Source organism: Palaemon carinicauda, unplaced genomic scaffold, assembly GCF_036898095.1.
Source record: "Palaemon carinicauda isolate YSFRI2023 unplaced genomic scaffold, ASM3689809v2 scaffold69, whole genome shotgun sequence".
Classification (NCBI taxonomy): domain Eukaryota; kingdom Metazoa; phylum Arthropoda; class Malacostraca; order Decapoda; family Palaemonidae; genus Palaemon; species Palaemon carinicauda.
In genome coordinates this window covers 184140-204970 of record NW_027171971.1, presented here as the reverse complement: position 1 = coordinate 204970, position 20831 = coordinate 184140, and the positions used below count along the sequence as shown (strand labels likewise).

Here is a 20831-nt window from a genome sequence, read left to right as displayed (position 1 = left end):
GCAAAACCTGTTTAGCTGCCTGAGCAATCTGAGTGATTGTATGAAACTAGTAGTGTGATTAGTCTAGGTAAGATTTCTCAGAAACATAGGACTCTTTGAATCAACCAAAGACGTTACCCAATCCCACCTCGCCAGGGGGTATGGGGATGCAACAAGCATTATTTCTATGTTTGGTTATACAAGGGAATGGTTTTACCTGCAGACAGATGGGGCAAACTTGCAGAGGTCCATATGTGTTGTTCCCCAAGAGAGGGGAAAATGAAAGAGACAAAGAGCCAGTCATCCTTAACATTCATCCAAGACTAATCCCGGGTAACCTCTACCTTTAACCATCCGCTACTTGTTCCTCAAGGAGCCTGAGGTATTTAAACCACTTGTTGTGCAGCCACCACAGGGCCAATGGAGAACGTCTCCAGTTCATGTAGGTCACGTTTTACAGGCATTGGGCGGTGAAGGTCTTAAGACACTTTCACATTCCCGCTTATAAAACCTGCATCCACAGAGTAGTTCTTCTTGAACGCTAGGGACGCGCTGATGCCCTTAACGTCATGAACTCTGGGTTGCCTCGTCTCTAGAGGATCGAGATTCAGGGCCAGGTCAATGACCCTGTGAATCCAAGCAGAGATGGTGTTTTTGGTGATCTTCCTCTTGACCTTCTCCGTGCTGACACTCAGGGGAGGGCTGCTGCTGTTCTCTTGAGAGAGTACCTCAAACTCCTCACTGGTCAAAGTAACAGTTAATCTCGATCATCGGTTACATTATGAAGACTCCCAATCCAGAAGGGCCTAAATCTGGGAGTAGCGTAGCCGATAAACTCAGGGACGAAGCCAAACATTACCTCCCCCCATCCCCTTGAATGGGAGACGGCGTATGAAAGATTGTGAAATTCACTAACTCTCTTGGCCGAGGCCAATATGAATAAGAAAACTCTCTTCAGAGTCAAGTGGGTATCTGATGCCTGGCATAATGGTTTGTAGGGGGCACACTTCAGGAACCAAAGGACAAGAACCACGTTCCATCTATGTGGTATAACTTCCGACTGAGGGCAGATAAGCTCGAAACTCTGTATGAGGAGAGAAAATTCCCACGAAGAGGAAATTTTGACTACTTTCAGCCTTACTGAGAAGTAGCCTTTCACCACCGAGACCGAGAGGAGTTTTTCTTCCCGAAGGTAAACGAGGAACTCCACTATTGCTGGAATAGTGGCATCAAGGGGAGAGATACCCCTTTCCATGATACCAACCACAGAAGAAAGTCCACTTGGCCTGGTAGACTGAAGCGGAAGACCTTCGAAGGTATCCAGACATCCTTTTCACAACCTGTTGCAAAAAGCCTCTCTGAGGAAGGAGAGGCTGGATAATCTCCAGGCGTGAAGTCACAGGGATACTACGGCTTTGTGAACGATGTTCATATGTGGTTAACTGAGTAAATTGTGAAGTTGAGGGAACTCTCTCGGAACCTTCGTCAGGATATGAAGAAGGTCCAGGAACCATTTGGCATGATGATATAGCGGAGCTATGAGGGTCATTGACAGGTTCTTGGATGATCTGGTCTTGTTGAGAACCCTTCTCATCAGACAGAACAGGGGAAAGGCGTAAACGTCGATGTTGTCTCACCGTTGCTGGAATGCATTTTTCCAGAAAGCCTGAGGAATGCATTTTTCCAGAAAGCCTGAGGAATGCATTTTTCCAGAAAGCCTGAGGAACCAGAACTGGGGAGCAGTAGGGAGGGAGCCTATTGTTCAGGGATGTCGCGAACAGATCCACAGTTGGAGAACCTCACACAGTTACGACTGTTGGCTACTAGATCATTCAAAGACCACTCGAAGCCCATCATCCGAGTCACTCTGCTTAGATTGTGTGCAAGCACATTCCTCTAGCCTGGAATGAAGCAGGCTGATAGGAACAATGAGTTGTCTTCTGCCCATCTTAGCATCTCCACTGCTAGATGGCAAAGGTGCTGCCTAAAGGTACTGCCTTGCTTGTTCACCTAAGCCACAACCGTCATGTTGTCAGTCATCAGCACCACAGAATGACCCACCAGTAAATGATGGAACTTCTGTATGCCTAGAAAGGTTGCCCTCATATCTACGAGATTTATATGCTGGTACCTTTTTGGACTCTAACCAGAGCCTGGAGGCCATGTGGTGTAGTATGTGGGACACCACCTCCTTTTGACGCATCTGAAAGAGCATCAACTCTGGGGGAAGAACGAGAAGGTCGACCCCTTGGCGGAGATTCTCGTCTGCTACCCACCACCTCAAGTCCTTCAGCTGCTCGGGTACCACGGGGACCAGCATATCCAGGGAGTCCTCGTCTTAAACCCACCTGGATTTGCTGCACTGAAGAGATCAAATCCAGAGGCAGCTGTTCACAACTAGACCAGGGATGACAGGGGACCTAGGAGACGTAACCACCGGTAAAGCGTCTCGTTGGAGGAATGAGCTTACCACTTTCCTCAGCCTCTGGATTTTGTAGTCTGATGGGAAGACTTTCTGCAGGCTGGTGCCGATGATCATTTCCAGGTAAACCAATCTTTGAAAGGAAAGCAGGGACGACTTCTCAAGATTTACCACGATCTCCAGATCTTGGCAAAAGACAAGGAGTCTGTCTCGGTGTTGAACAGTTGCTATCAAGTCTGCTAGTATCAGCTAGTCGTCCAGGTATCTTAGGAGGCAGATGCCAATCCTGCGGGCCCAGGTTAACATGAAGACCTGAGGGGCTGTTGAAAGACCAAAGCACAGCACCTTGAACTGGTATTACCTGTTCTCGTGTAAGATTCTTAGATATTTCCATGAAGATGGATGGACTGGGATCTGAAAGCATGCGCCCTTGAGATCCAGTGTGCACGAGAAGTCTTGAAGTCTTACCGCTTGTCTGACTGTCTTTATGCTGAACGGAGTTTGTAGAACAAACGTGTTCAGAGCCGAGAGGTCAATGACAGGCCCCCACCCTCCAGACGCCTTTTTCACAAGAAAGAGTCGACTGAAGAATCCTATGGACACATCGACGACCTCCTGGAGAGCGCCCTTCTCCGACATAGCCTGGATTTTGACAGCTCCTTTACAGATCCCTTCATATTGGAGCTCAATGGAACTGGATTCTGAGTCAATAGAGGGAGAGATTGAGTGAAAGGGATGCAATACCCTGAATGAACCACAGAGATTGTCCAAGGATCCACCCCGTGCAGCAGCTGTAGAGGTTCGCAGATTACGAACAGACATAAGACGCAGACTGCCTAGTGTCCGAATGCCGACCACAATCCACCTTTCCACTAAACAAAAACAATAAGGTGGAATACCCAGAGATTTGGGCAAAAGGTAAGTAAAGAATGAACTAGGCACTGGGCACCACCCCTTGATTTTATACTGGGCAAGGGGACCCAGCTACAACCTTAGAATTTCTCCTCTTTTCTCGAGTTTACCGTCCCTCTCATGGATGTGCTAGGTAATGTATTTTAAATAAAGAAGAACCCAGTGTTTTTTTTTTTATTTTAGTAGGTGTTTCTTAATTTCAAGTAATAATGACATGACAAAATCGGAGATAATTCTTATTTTTCCTAACGATACACACCTTTAGCTATTTATAGGGAAGATAAGAGGGAAGTAATGTTCTAGCTGGGTCCCTTTGCCCAGTATAAAATCAAGGGGTGGTGCCCAGTGCCCAGTTCATCCTTGATTGTTTACCTTTTACCCAGATTTATAATTATTCCACAGTTTTGTCTTTTTCTGTAGTGAACGTTGGAGTGTGGTCGGCATTCGGACACTAGGCGGTCTGCGTGCTATACCTGGCCACAGTCTGCAAACCCCTGCAACAATGATATGCTGGAGAGTGTGGACACACTGGGGAGCACTGACGGGCTGGAGAGCGCTGGCACGCAGGAGAGTGCTGCTGCGCTGGAGAGAGCTGGCGTGCTGAAGAACACCGGAGAACTGGAGAGCGTTGGCGTGTAGGAGAGTGCTGGCGAGCTGGAGAGCACTGATGTTCTGGTGAGTGCTGTCGTACTGGCAAGCGCTGGCATGCTGGCGAGCTGGCAATCGCTGATGCGCTGGAGAAAGTGGACCCACTGAGGAGTACTGACACGTTGGAAAGTGCTGACGCGCTGGAGAGTCCTGGCGTGCAAGACAGTTCTGGCGAGCTGGAAAGCGTTGACGTGCAGGACAGTGCTGGCGAGCTGGAGAGTGCTGGGAAGCTGGAGAGCGCTGGGAAGCTGGAGAGCGCTGGGAAGCTGGAGAGCGCTGGGAAGCTGGAGAGCGCTGGGAAGCTGGAGAGCGCTGGGAAGCTGGAGAGCGCTGGGAAGCTGGAGAGCGCTGGGAAGCTGGAGAGCGCTGGGAAGCTGGAGAGCGCTGGGAAGCTGGAGAGCGCTGGGAAGCTGGAGAGTGCTGGGAAGCTGGAGAGCGCTGGGAAGCTGGAGAGCGCTGGGAAGCTGGAGAGCACAGGCAAGCTGGAGATTGTTGGCGCACAGGAGACAACTAGCAAACAACAGAGCGCTGACGTGCTGGCGAGTGCTATCGTGCTGGAGAGAGCTGACTCGCTGGCACACTGGAGAGCGCTGGTGCACAAGAGTACTGGTGCGCTGGAGAGCACCCGCGAGCAAAAGAGTGCTAGATCAAAGCTGGCAAGTGAGCAGGAGTGTGCTGCCGAGCTGGAGAAAGCAGGTGCTCAGGAGAGTATTGGCGAGTTAGAGAGCACCAATGCACAGGAGAGCGCTACAGAACCGGAGAGTGGTAGTGCACCTAAATAACTTTCATAATTAATTAATTAATGCTATTTCAACCGGGAATGTCGTTCTACTAACTAAATAACACATGCCTAACGAACGACAGCGCCCATGGCGCCTCTGGTAACAGGTCTAGCTCCTCTATCTATCTATATACCAAGGCACTTCCCCCAATTTTGGGGGGTAGCCGACACCAACAATGAAACAAAACAAAAAGGGGACCTCTACTCTCTATGTTCCTTCAGCCTAATCAGGGACTCAACCGAGTTCAGCTGGTACTGCTAGGGTGCCACAGCCCAACCTCCCACATTTCCACCACAGATGAAGCTTCATAATGCTGACTCCCCTACTGCTGCTACCTCCGCGGTCATCTAAGGCCCCGGAGGAAGCAGCAGGGCCTACTGGAACTGCGTCACAATCGCTCGCCATTCATTCCTATTTCTAGCACGCTCTCTTGCCTCTCTCACATCTATCCTCCTATCACCCAGAGCTTTCTTCACACCATCCATCCACCCAAACCTCGGCCTTCCTCTTGTACTTCTCCCCTCAACTCTTGCATTCATCACCTTCTTTAGCAGACAACCATTTTCCATTCTCTCAACATGGCCAAACCACCTCAACACATTCATATCCACTCTAGCAGCTAACTCATTTCTTACACCCGTTCTCTCCCTCACCACTTCGTTCCTAACCCTACCTACTCGAGATACACCAGCCATACTCCTCAGACACTTCATCTCAAACACATTCAATTTCTGTCTCTCCATCACTTTCATTCCCCACGACTCCGATCCATACATCACAGTTGGTACAATCACTTTCTCATATAGAACTCTCTTTACATTCATGCCCAACCCTCTATTTTTTACTACTCCCTTAACTGCCCCCAAAACTTTGCAACCTTCATTCACTCTCTGACGTACATCTGCTTCCACTCCACCATTTGCTGCAACAATAGACCCCAAGTACTTAAACTGATCCACCTCCTCAAGTAACTCTCCATTCAACATGACATTCAACCTTGCATCACCTTCCCTTCTCGTACATCTCATAACCTTACTCTTACCCACATTAACTCTCAACTTCCTTCTCTCACACACCCTTCCAAATTCTGTCACTAGTCGGTCAAGCTTCTCTTCTGTGTCTGCTACCAGTACAGTATCATCCGCAAACAACAACTGATTTACCTCCCATTCATGGTCATTCTCGCCTACCAGTTTTAATCCTCGTCGAAGCACTCGAGCATTCACCTCTCTCACCACTCCATCAACATACAAGTTAAACAACCACGGCGACATCACACATCCCTGTCTCAGCTCCACTCTCACCGGAAACCAATCACTCACTTCATTTCCTATTCTAACACATGCTTTACTACCTTTGTATAAACTTTTCACTGCTTGCAACAACCTTCCACCAACTCCATATAACCTCATCACATCCCACATTGCTTCCCTATCAACTCTATCATATGCTTTCTCCAGATCCATAAACGCAACATACACCTCCTTACCTTTTGCTAAATATTTCTCGCATATCTGCCTAACTGTAAAAATCTGATTCATACAACCCCTACCTCTTCTAAAACCACCCTGTACTTCCAAGATTGCATTCTCTGTTTTATCCTTAATCCTATTAATCAGTACTCTACCATACACTTTTCCAACTACACTCAACAAACTAATACCTCTTGAATTACAACACTCATGCACATCTCCCTTACCCTTATATAGTGGTACAATACATGCACAAACCCAATCTACTGGTACCATTGACAACACAAAACACATATTAAACAATCTCACCAACCATTCAAGTACAGTCACACCCCCTTCCTTCAACATCTCAGCTTTCACACCGTCCATACCAGATGCTTTTCCTACTCTCGTTTCATCTAGTGCTCTCCTCACTTCCTCTATTGTTATCTCTCTCTCATTCTCATCTCCCATCACTGGCACCTCAACACCTGGAACAGCAGTTATATTTGCCTCCCTATTATCCTCAACATTCAGCAAACTTTCAAAATATTCCGCCCACCTTTTCCTTGCCTCCTCTCCTTTTAACAACCTTCCATTTCCATCTTTCACTGTCTCTTCAATTCTTGCGCCAGCCTTCCTTACTCTCTTCACTTCTTTCCAAAACTTCTTCTTATTCTCTTCATATGACTGACCCAATCCCTGACCCCACCTCAGGTCAGCTGCCCTCTTTGCCTCACGTACCTTGCGCTTTACTTCCACCTTTTTCTCTCTATATTTTTCATACTTCTCTATACTATTACTCTGCAGCCATTCTTCAAAAGCCCTCTTTTTCTCTTCCACTTTCACCTTCACTCCTTCATTCCACCATTCACTGCCCTTCCTCATGCTGCCTCCAACAACCTTCTTGCCACATACATCACTTGCAATCCCAACAAAATTTTCTTTTACTAACTTCCATTCCTCCTCTAAATTACCAGTTTCTCTTACTCTCACCTCATCATATGCCATTTTCAACCTTTCCTGATATTTACTTTTTACCCCCGGTTTTATTAGCTCTTCAATCCTCACTACCTCCCTTTTACATCCACCTACTCTATTCCCCCACTCTTTTGCTACAACTAATTTTCCTTCCACCAAAAAATGATCAGACATACCGTTAGCCATACCCCTAAACACGTGCACGTCTTTCAATCTTCCAAACATTCTTTTAGTTACTAACACATAATCCAGCTCCTAATCACAATAAATTACTCTAATTTCAATGTGAAACAGGAGCTAAAATATACACATTGTAAAGAATCAATACTCAACTTCCCAGAGGCGAAAGAAGCTGGAGATTGCATAATAATCCTTGCAGAATCAATCGAAAAAGTTAGATCTACAGGAAACACCACCGTGCAAATTCGCTACCGAATTAGGAATGTCCGCCATCTTGATACTCGATAGTAGTAGTATGGGAAGTAGGGTAACCTTGATAACAGCTCCCCTTCCAATATTGCTACTCTTCCCCCTCAAAGCGAAAACGCTATTCGGGGTGAAGATCGCATGTGTCGTATCAAGATATACATTCCCTGATATTATGCGATATCCTTGGGAGAAATTTCAAGGATATTCGCGTCAGGAGTTAGAATTCCGGAGACCTAAAGGTAAATTCTCTGGGAATATCACTGTAGTACATTTATCCCTTTGGAAGCTACTATTAGGAACCTTCTTTCAGGACGACATGGCTTGAGCCCAAAAATCCCCTATAAATAGCGTTGGTTTGTATTCCAGTTACGGAACCATTGTCATTTGTTCCAGTGCAGCATACAAACCTTCAGTTCTTCACATAAGAGACTCACCTTAAGGTGGGTTGAGAACCTCCAACCAACCGGCTGGCTACTGTCTCAGGATGACCTCACGTGCTTCATACGAGCTCCTCAAGAGGCAGCCTGACACCTCGTTTTCCTCGTAGGATGACAGCCTGGGCAATCAGTGCTGGAAGGAGTAAAAGATGTCAATGGGAGGTGAATAGATAAGTACGCAGTAGGGGTGAGCCCATTCATAATCTATACATTGCCCGACTCCAACTTGTTTGAAGAACGGGGACATGATAAATATGAAAAAATTTCCAAGTAATTTGTATTTTTCCTAACAATATGACAAATTCGAAGATAATTTGTATTTTTCCTAACCATACAAACCTTAGCTATTTACATAGGGTATTACTTTCGGCGTAGCTGAAATGGCGAGCCATTAGATTTCTAACGAGGGTTAACTACCCCCTCGCTAGTTAGCGAGGGGGTAGGGGAGGGGTAGCTAGCTACCCCTCCCCCCTCACACACCGGTGAACTGATTCACTTCGTTTAGAGGTAGGGCTTCACGGGGGACAGGGCTGGCGGGCAAGTATGTGTAAATAGCTAAGGTTTGTATGGTTAGGAAAAATATAAATTATCTCCGAATTTGTCATTTGTTCCGTAACCGAAATACAAACCACGCTATTTACATAGGGTGACTTAACCCAAAGGTATGGTGGTAAGTCCCAGCCTTACTGGCTTTGGCTTTGCCTGGGGACTCAGAATCCGAGTGCGTAGCACTCCAGATAAGGAGTCCTTGCACCTCGCAAGTTCCTTGCTCCGCAAGGAACGTGCGGCCTACATAAGCTTGTGTGTGAAGGAATGAAGTGTGACTCATCCTAGGAAGTCGACCTGAAGTCCTTTAGATGGAATTCTAGGCTAGGACATTCCCAATACCACCTCGTCAGGCTATGGGGGACGCGACAGTATTATTTAATACTAGGAACACAAGGAAGCATGGTTTACCTGCAGTGGTTTGAGGTCAGCTATGCAGCTTTCCCCAAGAGAAGGGAGGATGAAGAAAAGAGTAAGGGCCAGGCATACTTTTTCATTCATGCAGACTAAAACTGGGTAACAATGCCCTCAACCTTCTGCTACTTGTCCATTAAGGAGCCTGAGGTTAGACCAGCTGTTGTGTAGCCACCACAGGGCCGATAGAGAACGTATCAAGCCTCCTGTGGGTCACGTCCTGCAGGTAGTGGGCTGTGAAGGTCGGTTGATGCTTCCAGACCCCAGCCTGTAGAACCTGCGTCACTGAGAAGTTTCTCTTGGATGTCAGGGACATAGCGATGCCTCTGACATTGTGTGCTCTCGGGCAACGTGACAGAGGAGAGTCTGGATTCAGGGAATGGTGGATGACCCTGCGAATCCAAGCTGAGATGGTGTTCTTCGTGACCCTCCTCTTCGTCCTTCCTGTGCTCACAAACAGGGCTTGCACTCGAGGATGAACTGCAGCTGTTCTCTTAAGATAGAACCTCAGACTCCTTACTGGGCACAGTAGGGGATGGTCTGGGTCATCTGTTACAGAACGGAGACTCGAAATCCTGAAGGAGTCGAACCGTGGGTCTGGAACTCCAGGATTCTGAGTCTCGGCAACAAACTCAGGGACGAACCCGGACGTTACCTCCCCCCATCCCCATGAATGGGCGACGTCGCACGAGAGACCGTGAAGTTCACTGACTCGCTTGGCTGAGGCCAGAGCGAGCAGGAACATCGTCTTCCAAGTCAGGTGACGATCAGAAGCCTGGCGTAATGGTTCGAACGGAGGTCTCCTAAGAGACCTGAGGACATGAACCACGTTCCATGGAGGAGGTCTCACTTCCGACTGAGGGCAGGTAAGCTCGTAGCTTCGTATGAGTAGAGAAAGTTCCAGCGAGGAGGAAATGTCCGTTCTTTCAGCCTGAAGGCCAGGCTTAAGGCTGAGCGATAGCCTTTCACCGCCGAGACCGAAAGGCGCATTTCTTCCCGCAAATACACAAGAAACTCCGCTATTACTGGAATAGTGACATCGAGAGGAGAGATGCCCCTTCCACGACACCAACCACAGAAGACTCTCCACTTCACCTGGTAGACCCCTGTAGATGACTTTTGCAGGTGTCGAGACATCCTTTCCGCAACTTGTTGTGAAAATCCTCTCTCTGTGAGGAGATGCTGGATAGTCTCCAGGCGTGAAGCCGAAGCGATGCTACGGCTTTGTGGAAGATGTTGCATGTTGCAGTGTGGTTGCGTCGTGGAGGAAGTTCACTCGGGAGTTCCGTCAGGAGCTGCAGAAGGTCTGGGAACCACTCTGCATGATGCCATAGCGGAGCTATTAAGGTCATTGACAGGTTGACCCGATAGTCTGGTCTTATTGAGCACCCTTCTCATCAGACAGAACGGTGGGAAAGCGTAAACGTCAATGTTGTCCCACCGTTGTTGGAAGGCATCTTGCCAGAGAGCCTTGGGGTCCGGGACTGGGGAACAGTACAGCGGAAGCTTGAAGTTCAAGGCTGCCACTAACAGGTCCACTGTCGGGGAACCCCACAAAGTCAGGACTTTGTTGGCTACTAGAGGATCCAAAGACACTCGGTACTCACTATCTGCGATGCTCTGCCCAGACTGTCGGCGAGCACATTCCTCTTACCCGGAATGAAGCGAGCCGATAGTGGAATCGAGTGGACTTCGGTCCATCTCAGTATCTCTACTGCAAGATGGGATAGCTGTTGTGAAAAGGTACCTCCCTGCTTGTTGATGTAAGCCACTACCGTGGTGTTGTCGCTCATGACCACCACGGAGTGACCCGCCAGGATCTGTTGGAATTGTTGATCACTTCTAGCAGATTTATGTGGAGGCACTTTTCTGATTCTGACCATAGGCCTGAGATCCTGTGGTTCAGAACGTGGGCCCCCCACCCTTCTTTGCAGCGTTCGAAAACAGCATCAAATCCGGGGGAGGACAAGAAGATCCACTCCCTTTCGAAGGTTTCCGTCCGTCACCCACTACTGAAGGTCCGTCCGTTCCGCAGGACCCATAGGGACCAGAATGTCCGGAGAATCGTGGCCTTGATTCCACCGGGACTTGAGCCGCCAATGCAGGAATCTCCTCCTGAGGCGCCCATTTGGAACTAGACGGGCCAGGGAGGAAAGGTGACTGAGAAGACGTAACCACAATTGGGCTGGGAGTTCTTCTCGTCTGAGGAAAGGATCTGCGACCCTCCTCAGCCTTGCTATCCTGTCGTCTGATGGAAAGCCTTTGTGGAGATTGGTGTTCAAGATCATGCCTAGATATACCAGTCGTTGAGATGGAGGCAGAGAAGACTTCTCGAGATTTACCATGATCTCTAGATCTTGGCAAAGTCTCAGAAGCTTGTCCCGGTGTCGAAGAAGGGTCGACTCCGAGTTTGCCAGGATCAGCCAGTCGTCCAGATAGCGGAGGAGACGGATGCCGATCCTGTGTGCCCACGAAGAGATCAGGGTGAACACTCTGGTAAATACCTGAGGTGCTGTGGAGACCGAAACACAGCACCTTGAACTGGTAGGTCTTGTTGTCTAGGCTGAATCTCAAGTGTTTCCTGGAAGACAGATGGACTGGGATCTGAAAGTACGCGTCCTTCAAATCCAGAGTGCACATGAAGTCTTGCGGTCTCACTGCAAGTCTGACCGTGTCCGCTGTCTCCATGCTGAAGGGAGTTTGTTTGACAAACCTGTACAGAGCTGAGAGGTCGATGACAGGTCTCCAGCCTCCAGACACCTTCTTTACAAGAAAGAGTCGACTGAAGAAGCCTGGGGAACCGTCGACGATCTCTTGGAGAGCATCCTTCTTTAGCATGGTCTCGACTTCTGCCCGTAGGGCTAGCCCCTTTGCCGATCCCATGGCATAGGAGCTCAACGACACTGGATTCGCTGTCAGGGGAGGGAGAGATGTGAACGGGACGCGATATCCCGACTGATTACGGAAATCGTCCAGGAATCGGCCCCGAGTTGCTGCCACCTGAATGCGCAACTTTGTAGGCATCCCCCACTGGTGGACATGCAGGGGGATTTCCAATCCCAGCGCTAGCGGCTTCGGCCGCTCCCTCTAGGATTCTTGCCTCCCCTGGAGGACTTTCCGCCCTTCTTGTCTTTGACAGGAAAGGGCTACTGCTTGGACACCTTCATCTTTGCTGTCGTTGCCAGTTTCGTCGTCTTGGATTGGCGAGGTTGTTGAGGTGCTGGAGGTTTGTAGGGCTTAGATGTAAGAGCCCTTTGGAGAAGAGAATCGTGGTTCGATTTCCTCCACCTCTCAGCTGCCTGTTCCACATCCTTGGGCTCAAACAGACTCTTTCCTAGGATGGAAGAGTGTCTGAGCCTGCAGGCATCCACGGCTGAGACCTTCGAGTAGATCCTCTCAGCCACCGCATCACGTCGTTTCAAGATCGAGTTTGCCCACAAGTTCGAAACTTGGTGGGCCAGAAACTCGATGGTACGTGTGCCCGAGAGGAGGAAGGTCTCCAGGGCTTTCCTGATGCTCTCCTTGGACAGATCCTCGGGTCACAGCAGGATGCCCAGAGACTCTAGGCAGACATCCAGCCACGAAGTGGCCAGTATGGCAAAATCGCGACCTTTTCCTGACTCGGGAACTCTGTTGTCGAGAATGTCACCTGCCAGCTAGAGAGTCTCTCAAGAGAGACTCCCCTGGAAGGCTCTTCCACGGAGAGGTGCTCTGAATCATGCTGCTCTCCTCCTGATGAACTGGCAGCAAAGTCACTTGTACCCAAGGTTCTACTTGGGGGAACTCTTAGAGTCCTTTGATTCCCTCCTAGGAGGGATACATAGCTCCAACAAAGAAGTCTGAGGGCTCTTCTCTCCCTAACACGGGACGATCCTCCTGCTCGAGGTGGAGTTTCTCCCATTGGTGCGGGGGGAGGTCTCACCTTGGTAGAGGAAGTGCGCTGGTGCTCGTGCGATGGGAAACCCCCAGGGGTTGCGTGCAAGAGACCCTGGCGCTCGCGCAATGGGAAAAAATCCAGGGGTCACGCGTGAGAAACCGTTGAAAACATTCTCACGCGGGCGTGCTGGCGAACGGGCGAGACATCAGTGGGTGAGCAAGAATCAGATTGAAGAGCCCGTGAAAAATGTCGGCGCGTAGGCGCGGCTGTCAGCGCGCACATGTACGAGGTTGTTGGCGCTTGAAGATCGTCGGTGCTTGTGCGTGAAAGATTCGACAGCGCTTAAGATCGACGGCGCTGAAAGATCGTCAGCGCTTGAGCACACAAGACGATCGTCGGCGTTTGCGCGCGTAAGAAGATCGTTGGCGCGGGGAACAGTATGAGCCTGAGCGCGGACGATCGTCGGAGCTTACGTGCGTAGGAAGATCGTTAGCGCTAGCGTGCCAAAGAAGATCGTCGGAGCTTGACGATCGTCAGCGCTTGCGCGCGTAAGAAGAACGACGGCGCTCGAAGATCGTAGGCGCTTGCGCGTATAAGAAGATCGTCAGCGCTCGCTCGAGAGAAGATCGTCGGCGCTTGAAGATCGTCAGCGCTAGCGCGCAAAAGAAGATCGTCCGCGCTAGCGCGTGAACGAAGATCGTCCGCGCTTGCGTGCGTAAGAAGATCGTCAGCGGCTAGCACACAAAAGAAGATCGTCGGCGCTAGCGCGTGAACGAAGATCGTCGGCGCTTGCGTGCGTAAGAAGATCGTCAGCGCTAGCGCGTAAACAGCGCTCGCTTGTGAAGATCGTCGGCGCTTGTGCGCGTAAGAAGATCGTTGGCGCTTGCGGGCGTAAGAAGATCGTCGGCGCTAGCGCGTAAACAGCGCTCGCTTGTGAAGATCGTCGGCGCTTGTGCGCGTAAGAAGATCGTTGGCGCTTGCGGGCGTAAGAAGATCGTCGGCGCTAGCGCGTAAACAGCGCTCGCTTGTGAAGATCGTCGGCGCTTGTGCGCGTAAGAAGATCGTTGGCGCTTGCGCGCGAAGAAGGTCGTCAGCGCTCGCTTGTGAAGATCGTCGGCGCTTGTGCGCGTAAGAAGATCGTTGGCGCTTGCGCGCGTAAGAAGGTCGTCAGCGCTAGCGCGTAAACAGCGCTCGCTTGTGAAGATCGTCGGCGCTTGTGCGCGTAAGAAGATCGTTGGCGCTTGCGGGCGTAAGAAGATCGTCAGCGCTAGCGCGTAAACAGCGCTCGCTTGTGAAGATCGTCGGCGCTTGTGCGCGTAAGAAGATCGTTGGCGCTTGCGCGCGTAAGAAGATCGTCAGCGCTAGCGCGTAAACAGCGCTCGCTTGTGAAGATCGTCGGCGCTTGTGCGCGTAAGAAGATCGTTGGCGCTTGCGGGCGTAAGAAGATCGTCAGCGCTAGCACGTAAACAGCGCTCGCTTGTGAAGATCGTCGGCGCTTGTGCGAGTAAGAAGATCGTCGGCGCTTGCGCGCGAAGAAGATCGTCAGCGAGAAAGATCATCGGCGAGCGCGCTAAGATGAAGGACGATCCGGAACTGGGACGATCAGGACTGGAACAGGATTCCTCTGGATGGAATCCTCAGGAACAGCAGGAACAGTAGGCGAGCGCTTGCGCGCAATTGCGCGCGAGCGCACAAAAACATTGGAGCGCAGGGCGATACCTGGCACTTAAGGGGGCTTACTCACAGTGTGAGAAAGCCCCTTTGCCCCGAAGAGACCGGTGCCCCATTGAATAACGGGGTGCGTAGGCGCCCACAGCGTCAGCAGCCAGGAACGGAGACGGCAGGTCAGCAGGACTAGAAGATGGCAAACTGCGGAGAGGTCCTGAATCTCTGGCTGGTCTGAACAGGAACAGTCCTCTGAAGAGGAGTCTTTATGAGTGGTCTCTCTCGCGAACGAGAGGAGTGAACACTTCATAGAAGAGACTAGAAGACACTGATGATGGCGCCCCATAGGGCCGTTGGATCAGCCAGCTGACCTATAAGGAGAAATCCTCCGCAGAGGAGTCCTTAAGAGTGGCCTCCCTCGCGAACGAGAGAGGTCACAAGATCTTGCCGCTGCTCAGCCCCTTGAGCATAGCTGCAGGTGTGCCCAGCCTTGCAACCGCTCAGCTCCTTGAGCATGGTTACAAGTGCGGTCGCTCAGCACCAAGAGCATAACCGCCCGAGGACCAGGAAAACCCATCCAGGAATTATTAAGGTATGAGAAGTTCCCCCTCTGCAGAGAGAGGCTCTCACACCTGGGAAGGGAACCTCCCTCGGAAGGGAAGTTACCTACCCCTGGAGGCGAACCTCCTTAGCGTTCTAAGATGAACTGAAGAGCTGACAGTTGTCACGGGAGGACTTCTAAGAAAAGGGATAACGCCCATGACGATGTCCTAGAGAGACGGCAGCGACAGCAGATTCCCCAGGCACAAACAGGGCAGCTCTGCTTCGTTGGCACACTTTAGTCAAACGAAGAAAAATTGCATAGTTAACTGGGAAAATAAAGTTAAATAATTATTTAACAGAAATTCCCCAGGGAGGAACTCCGAAGAGTAACCCCGAGGGAAAAGCAAATCATAAGAAATGAAAATTAAGTATGCGCCCTCCTCCCCCAATGACATTCACGGGAGAAGGGGGAGGGCGGAGAACGGTAACAAAAACAGAATTATAACAGAATCATAATTATGTAATTCATCTAAGAATGATCACAAATAGTAAGAACCACTGACCCCCGAAGGGAAGTGTTCTCCACAGAGAAGCTGAAAAGTTAAAAATACAATTAGATTTCATTAAAAATAATTGAGACAAATAAACGGAATAGAAACCCAACCCGCAACGGGAAAGGAGCTTCCGTAATAGTACGTAGTAGTAGCAGCAAGGGGTGAATGACCTCGAGTAGAGAGAGAGACCGTAGGCAAATTAAACTCCCACATTCCCTTCGCTGAGAATCAAAGTTCCCCATAGGAAAGGAGGAACAGCGAAGATAATAGATGAATGAAGAAAGTCCAGCGATGACGATTCCACACGGCGGCCGAGTTAATGGAAAAGCCGAAGAAAAACCGACTGACCAAGAGGGAGAGGCCGTACCCCACAACGTGGAACCGTGGTGGCCTTGCACTACGCAGGTGACGTTGTCGTACAATACACACACAGCACAAACACTGAAACGAAAACTTACTACATTTCTATACACAAATATATACATAAACATAAAGAATGTTTATATATATATATTACAAGTATAAGAAAAAGTAAGTAAAAAGACAAAAAACCTTAATGGCTGTCAAAGAGGCGAGGGTGAAAGCAGACACGTCCGATCACCACCCGAGCCAAAGTAAAAAGTGAGCTTACCACACAGGTGTGTGAAGGGGGAGGGTAGCTAACTACCCTCCCTAACCCCCGCTAACTAGCGGTGGGGTAGTAAACCCTCGTTAAAATTTTAATGGCTCGTCCTTTCAGCTATGCCGAAAGTAATACCCCCCCACTTTAAATAGCGTGGTTTGTATTCCAGTTACGGAACAAAGCCATATATTTGAGAGGTAGCAACAGTACGTCCGTACTGCTTGCGGCCAAAGTCAAAAGTGCTATTCCTCGACTGTCCGTAGTTACGACGACCTCATTAAATTTCAAGGGTCGTTCTAACATTACCGAGGTCACACCTATTAAGAGAATGATGGTTTGTATCAAGTGCAGGAATAGAGATTTCCTACATAGGCTAACTAACACAATACCATTCAAGGTATCAGACCTAAAGGAAGTTACAAATTTACATTCACCTTTAAAAAACTTGACCAAGAAATTAATCCTTTACAAAATGAATCACAAGTGTACTGTTCATACCAAGAAATTAATCCTTTACAAAATGAATCACAAGTGTACTGTTCATGAGTATTCAAAGAAGTTTTACCTTTGCTAATGTAGAGTACTATATTGTCTTGACATTCAGTCAAAGATTTAATAGGTGGGGGAAAATCAGGATCTACTGGGGATCCTGCGTCTTTCCTTACACATCTCCCCGCCTGTGGAGTTGATCGAGGAAAGGATTCCTTCGAAATCGACTCCATAACTGTTGTTGATGAATGAGATCACTGTAGCCACAATGAATGATATCTTCTTCTATACATCCTGATTTCAAAGCCTGTGTCCTTCCCCAGCCATTCTCCGCATACTTCAATGTTCATAGAGATCTGAAATATGAATAAAATTAGACACAAGCGATTCAATTATGGCTAATCATAATGTTGAGGACTTGTAATCAAAAGCATCTATACTAAGTATTGCTCTAAGGCAAATACCTGAATCTAATCAAAGATTAGTATACTAAAAGTAATTATTCATTATGACTGAAAATGACAAATTCGTAGATTAATTTGTATTTTTCCCTATTATAAACCTGGAGTTATTTATAAATGGATATTCTTTCGGCAAAGCTGGAAGGTAGCCAATTAGACTTTCTTGGTGTGAGGTGGCAACCCTACCCAGAGACTGGGTAGGGGTTGGCTAGGGGGGCAGCCGGGGGTACCAGCCACCTGTATATATACTCACGGAGTGGTGAACGAAAAATCTCAATTTTGAGTTACCATTAATCAATCGATGTTTTACAATATCTCGCTACTGTATATACTTAAGAAACAAATACGTAATCAATAAATCAAGTTAAAATGGAACTACAGTATAACGTCTCATCAATAAAATAAAAAATACAGTAGTTCAAAATACATCAAATGATACAGTAATTGATTATAAAACAATCTACCGTAACTGATCTAGGAACACTTGGCCCCATGGTCTATGTCTTACTTATTAACATCCATCACGAACACCCAAAATGATGAAGTACAGAATATATTATTGCTTGTGATGAATGACAGCGAGGGCAGTATTGAACGACGCACTGGAAGATAGGGTACATGCTGGTCACCTGGTGGCGAAGGACCCTGACGACGATCCCACGTATGCAAGGAAACATCTCGGTTCTCTTAAGAGCTCCGAGCGGTCCTGGGTGGTCATTGTTAAGTTCCCGGAGCGTGGACTGGTCACACAGGGGAAGAAAAGGTGACAGGCATCCTCGTTCAATACTTTGAGGGTGCTCGGGAGTGTTTATGGTAACCAGGCAATCAAGAGAAGAATAATCATACTGCAATTATATGACCTTTCATGCAGTGGACAATCATTGGTTCCAAAGCGAACAGCGTCCTTTGTTCCGACTGGCAATGTAAGACCAAGCATTGACAGCATGAATATATGCTCTTGTATCATATACTGTGACACTTTTAACTATATGTATTGGTTCTTGTTTCTGTCTCTCGTGCAAGAGAAGAGAGATTGTTTGAGTATCCAGAACAAGGGAAATGAGCTAAGCCCTTGATCCCAACTGACTGTGCATATGCTCGGTACGGTAAAGAGCGTAAACCCTAGTACCGTGTACTGATACATCTTCCCTTCTCTCACATGTACGCAGAGAGAGATCGGTCTGAATCTCATGTGACTCCTGTCGATTGGTCTTCCTTGACTTCATTGGTGATGACTTCTTAGAAGTATCAGCATCTGAAGAATCTAATGAATAAAAAGAATAGGAGGAAGAAGAATTAGATGAGGAAAAGCGCAAAGGCTTCTTCATGACAGCCTTCTCCTGAGTCGAGGTTTTGGAAACCAATAACGAAGCTCTCACAGAGGAAAAGGCCATAGCAGGTACCATGCCCTTCAGCGCCTCCACACAGATGAAGCCGAAGTTAGGAAGAAACCGCAAGAGCAGCCTCAGAGGTCATGTGTAGCAAAACCTCTCACCGACTGAGCACCAGTGATCCTAAGGAACACCCACTTCTTTAGGTTTAGGTTTTTGACGTAGAAGCACTCGTAGCAAGGGGCTAACTGCAAACAATTATACTCCTTGTAAAAGGCACAAGGTTATCAAATCAATGGCAACATTGCACATCAACATGCTACACATCTATAACTTTACCCAGAAACCATTGCATATTCCTGTAATTTTCATTTAACTTATTTGGGTTTACCTGATATCAACAATATACTGTACCTACAAAGTTATCCATTAATTCTAAGAAGAGAAAGTCAAAATTTTGAGAGGCAATAATAGTATGTCTACTGCTCACGTCCGAAGCCAAAAGTGCTTGCCTTGCTAACTGAAAGGCGGAGGCTACTCAGCCACCTGCGGGTAGTTATAACTACCTTATGAGATAATAACGGCCATTTCAGCCAATGGTTTATATTTGTATAAGAAAAAAGGCTATACAAGCATCATGACACAACTGTCACATGTACATAGTGTAAGAACAATATCGATATTATCTTTAAATAGTAAAAATAATATGCTAATCTTCCATTGATGCAACTTGCGCAGTGTTTTGTTCATAAAATTTCACAGCTGTATTACATTACAATTTAACTATATAGACAGTCCTCAACTTAAAAACATTTGGAAATTCAAGCACAAATACAACTGAAATCATAAATATCAGATGTTGTAACAAAAGCTTATAATGTAATAAAACAATATCATATAATTCATTGCAGTACGCAAAATGACATTTGCATTATGAAAGGGGACTACAGTATTTGTTGATTTTTGCAGATGAAAATTGTAGGCATGAGAGTTAGGTGAAACCTACACTATAGTCCATTTCTTTTATCGAGGCAGATTTGCACCGACTCGCGGCGGTGCCCTTCTAGCTCGGAAAATTTTCCTGATCGGTGATTGGTTAGAATTATCTCGTCCAACCAATCAGCGATCAGGAAACTTTTCCGAGCTAAAAGGGCACCGCTGCGAGTCGGTGCAAATCTGCATCGCTAAAAGAAATTGACTATAGGACAAAATTTAGCAAACTTGACTTACAAACAGCTACTTGGAACCTATTCTGATGTTGGAGACTTTTTGTACATCAGAAATTAACTATACATGAAAATTTCATTGTCTACATAACTCAACCGCAAAAATAAATACTTTATCAACCAGGTTAAACACCAAAATACCCAAAATAATCCTGTCTGCCATTGGCGTCCCTCTCAAGCTGTAGGTTCGGTTCGGACCTATGCCTCTTAGCCGAAATTATGCCTGCGAGGACTCTACTAATCAAGCTATCAAGAGAGCTGCTAGATAAGGTTAGGCAACATAGCCTAACCGAAGTCATGGCTGGAATAAACCGACTGAAAACTTGGCGAACTGACGAGAAACTTTGACGAGAAACTTAAGTGCATAAAAGTGGGCATGGAATTACATACAATTAAAACCAATGACCTCTGTCATGTCATTAATCACAACAATGGTATGGATGGGCAGACCCATTGGTACTAAAGATAAATAAGTGAGCAATGTAACAATGTAACGTAAAATCATGAAAAAAAGGCTATTAACCCTTTTACCCCCAATGACCTGGTACGTTTCACAAAACTCATCCCTTTAACCCCATGGACGTACCGATACATCCTTGCAAAAAACTGCTATTTACATTTTTTTGCAAATTTTTGATAACTTTATGAGAAACTTCAGGCATTTTCCAAAAGAATGAGACCAACCTGACCTCTCTACGACAAAAATTAAGGCTGTTAGAGCAATTTAAAAAATATATATTGCAAAATGTTTGAAAAAAAAAATGCCTAGGGGTTAAGGGTTCCAAATAGCCTGGGGGTAAAAGGCTATTAATCAACACGAAACCTCACCCCATTAGGATTGTCACTTATTCTTACAGATTTTTGAGTACTGGATATCTTTCCCCATGTACCATTCTGTAATAATACATACAGGAGGCTGCTATCGTACCTACATCCTGTATGGAGCCTTTGTATATCAGCGGCCAGTTCCTCCCGCGTGCCTAGTAGATGGGCACCAACAGACCTAAACTTCCCCACCTAACCTACAAGCCATGTCCTTACCTACTGACCTAACAGGGGGCT

The 20831-nt window shown here is 47.5% G+C and overlaps 1 protein-coding gene and 1 long non-coding RNA gene across 6 annotated transcripts in view; one reads left to right on the top strand and one right to left on the bottom strand.

The window, feature by feature from the left end:
* LOC137637362 (uncharacterized) overlaps window positions 1–20831 on the top strand; it is a 268617-nt gene that overhangs the window by 70605 nt on the left and 177181 nt on the right. The gene's annotated exons all lie outside the window — the stretch shown is intronic.
* Window positions 1–20831, bottom strand: part of LOC137637370 (uncharacterized) — a 38515-nt gene that overhangs the window by 10574 nt on the left and 7110 nt on the right. For all 4 annotated transcript variants that reach the window (XR_011043596.1, XR_011043597.1, XR_011043594.1 and 1 more), the window contains 2 exons: window positions 16828–17107; window positions 8039–8174 (listed from right to left, as the gene is read on the bottom strand). This is a non-coding gene — a long non-coding RNA (uncharacterized lncRNA). The remainder of the gene's footprint in view (window positions 1–8038; window positions 8175–16827; window positions 17108–20831) is intronic.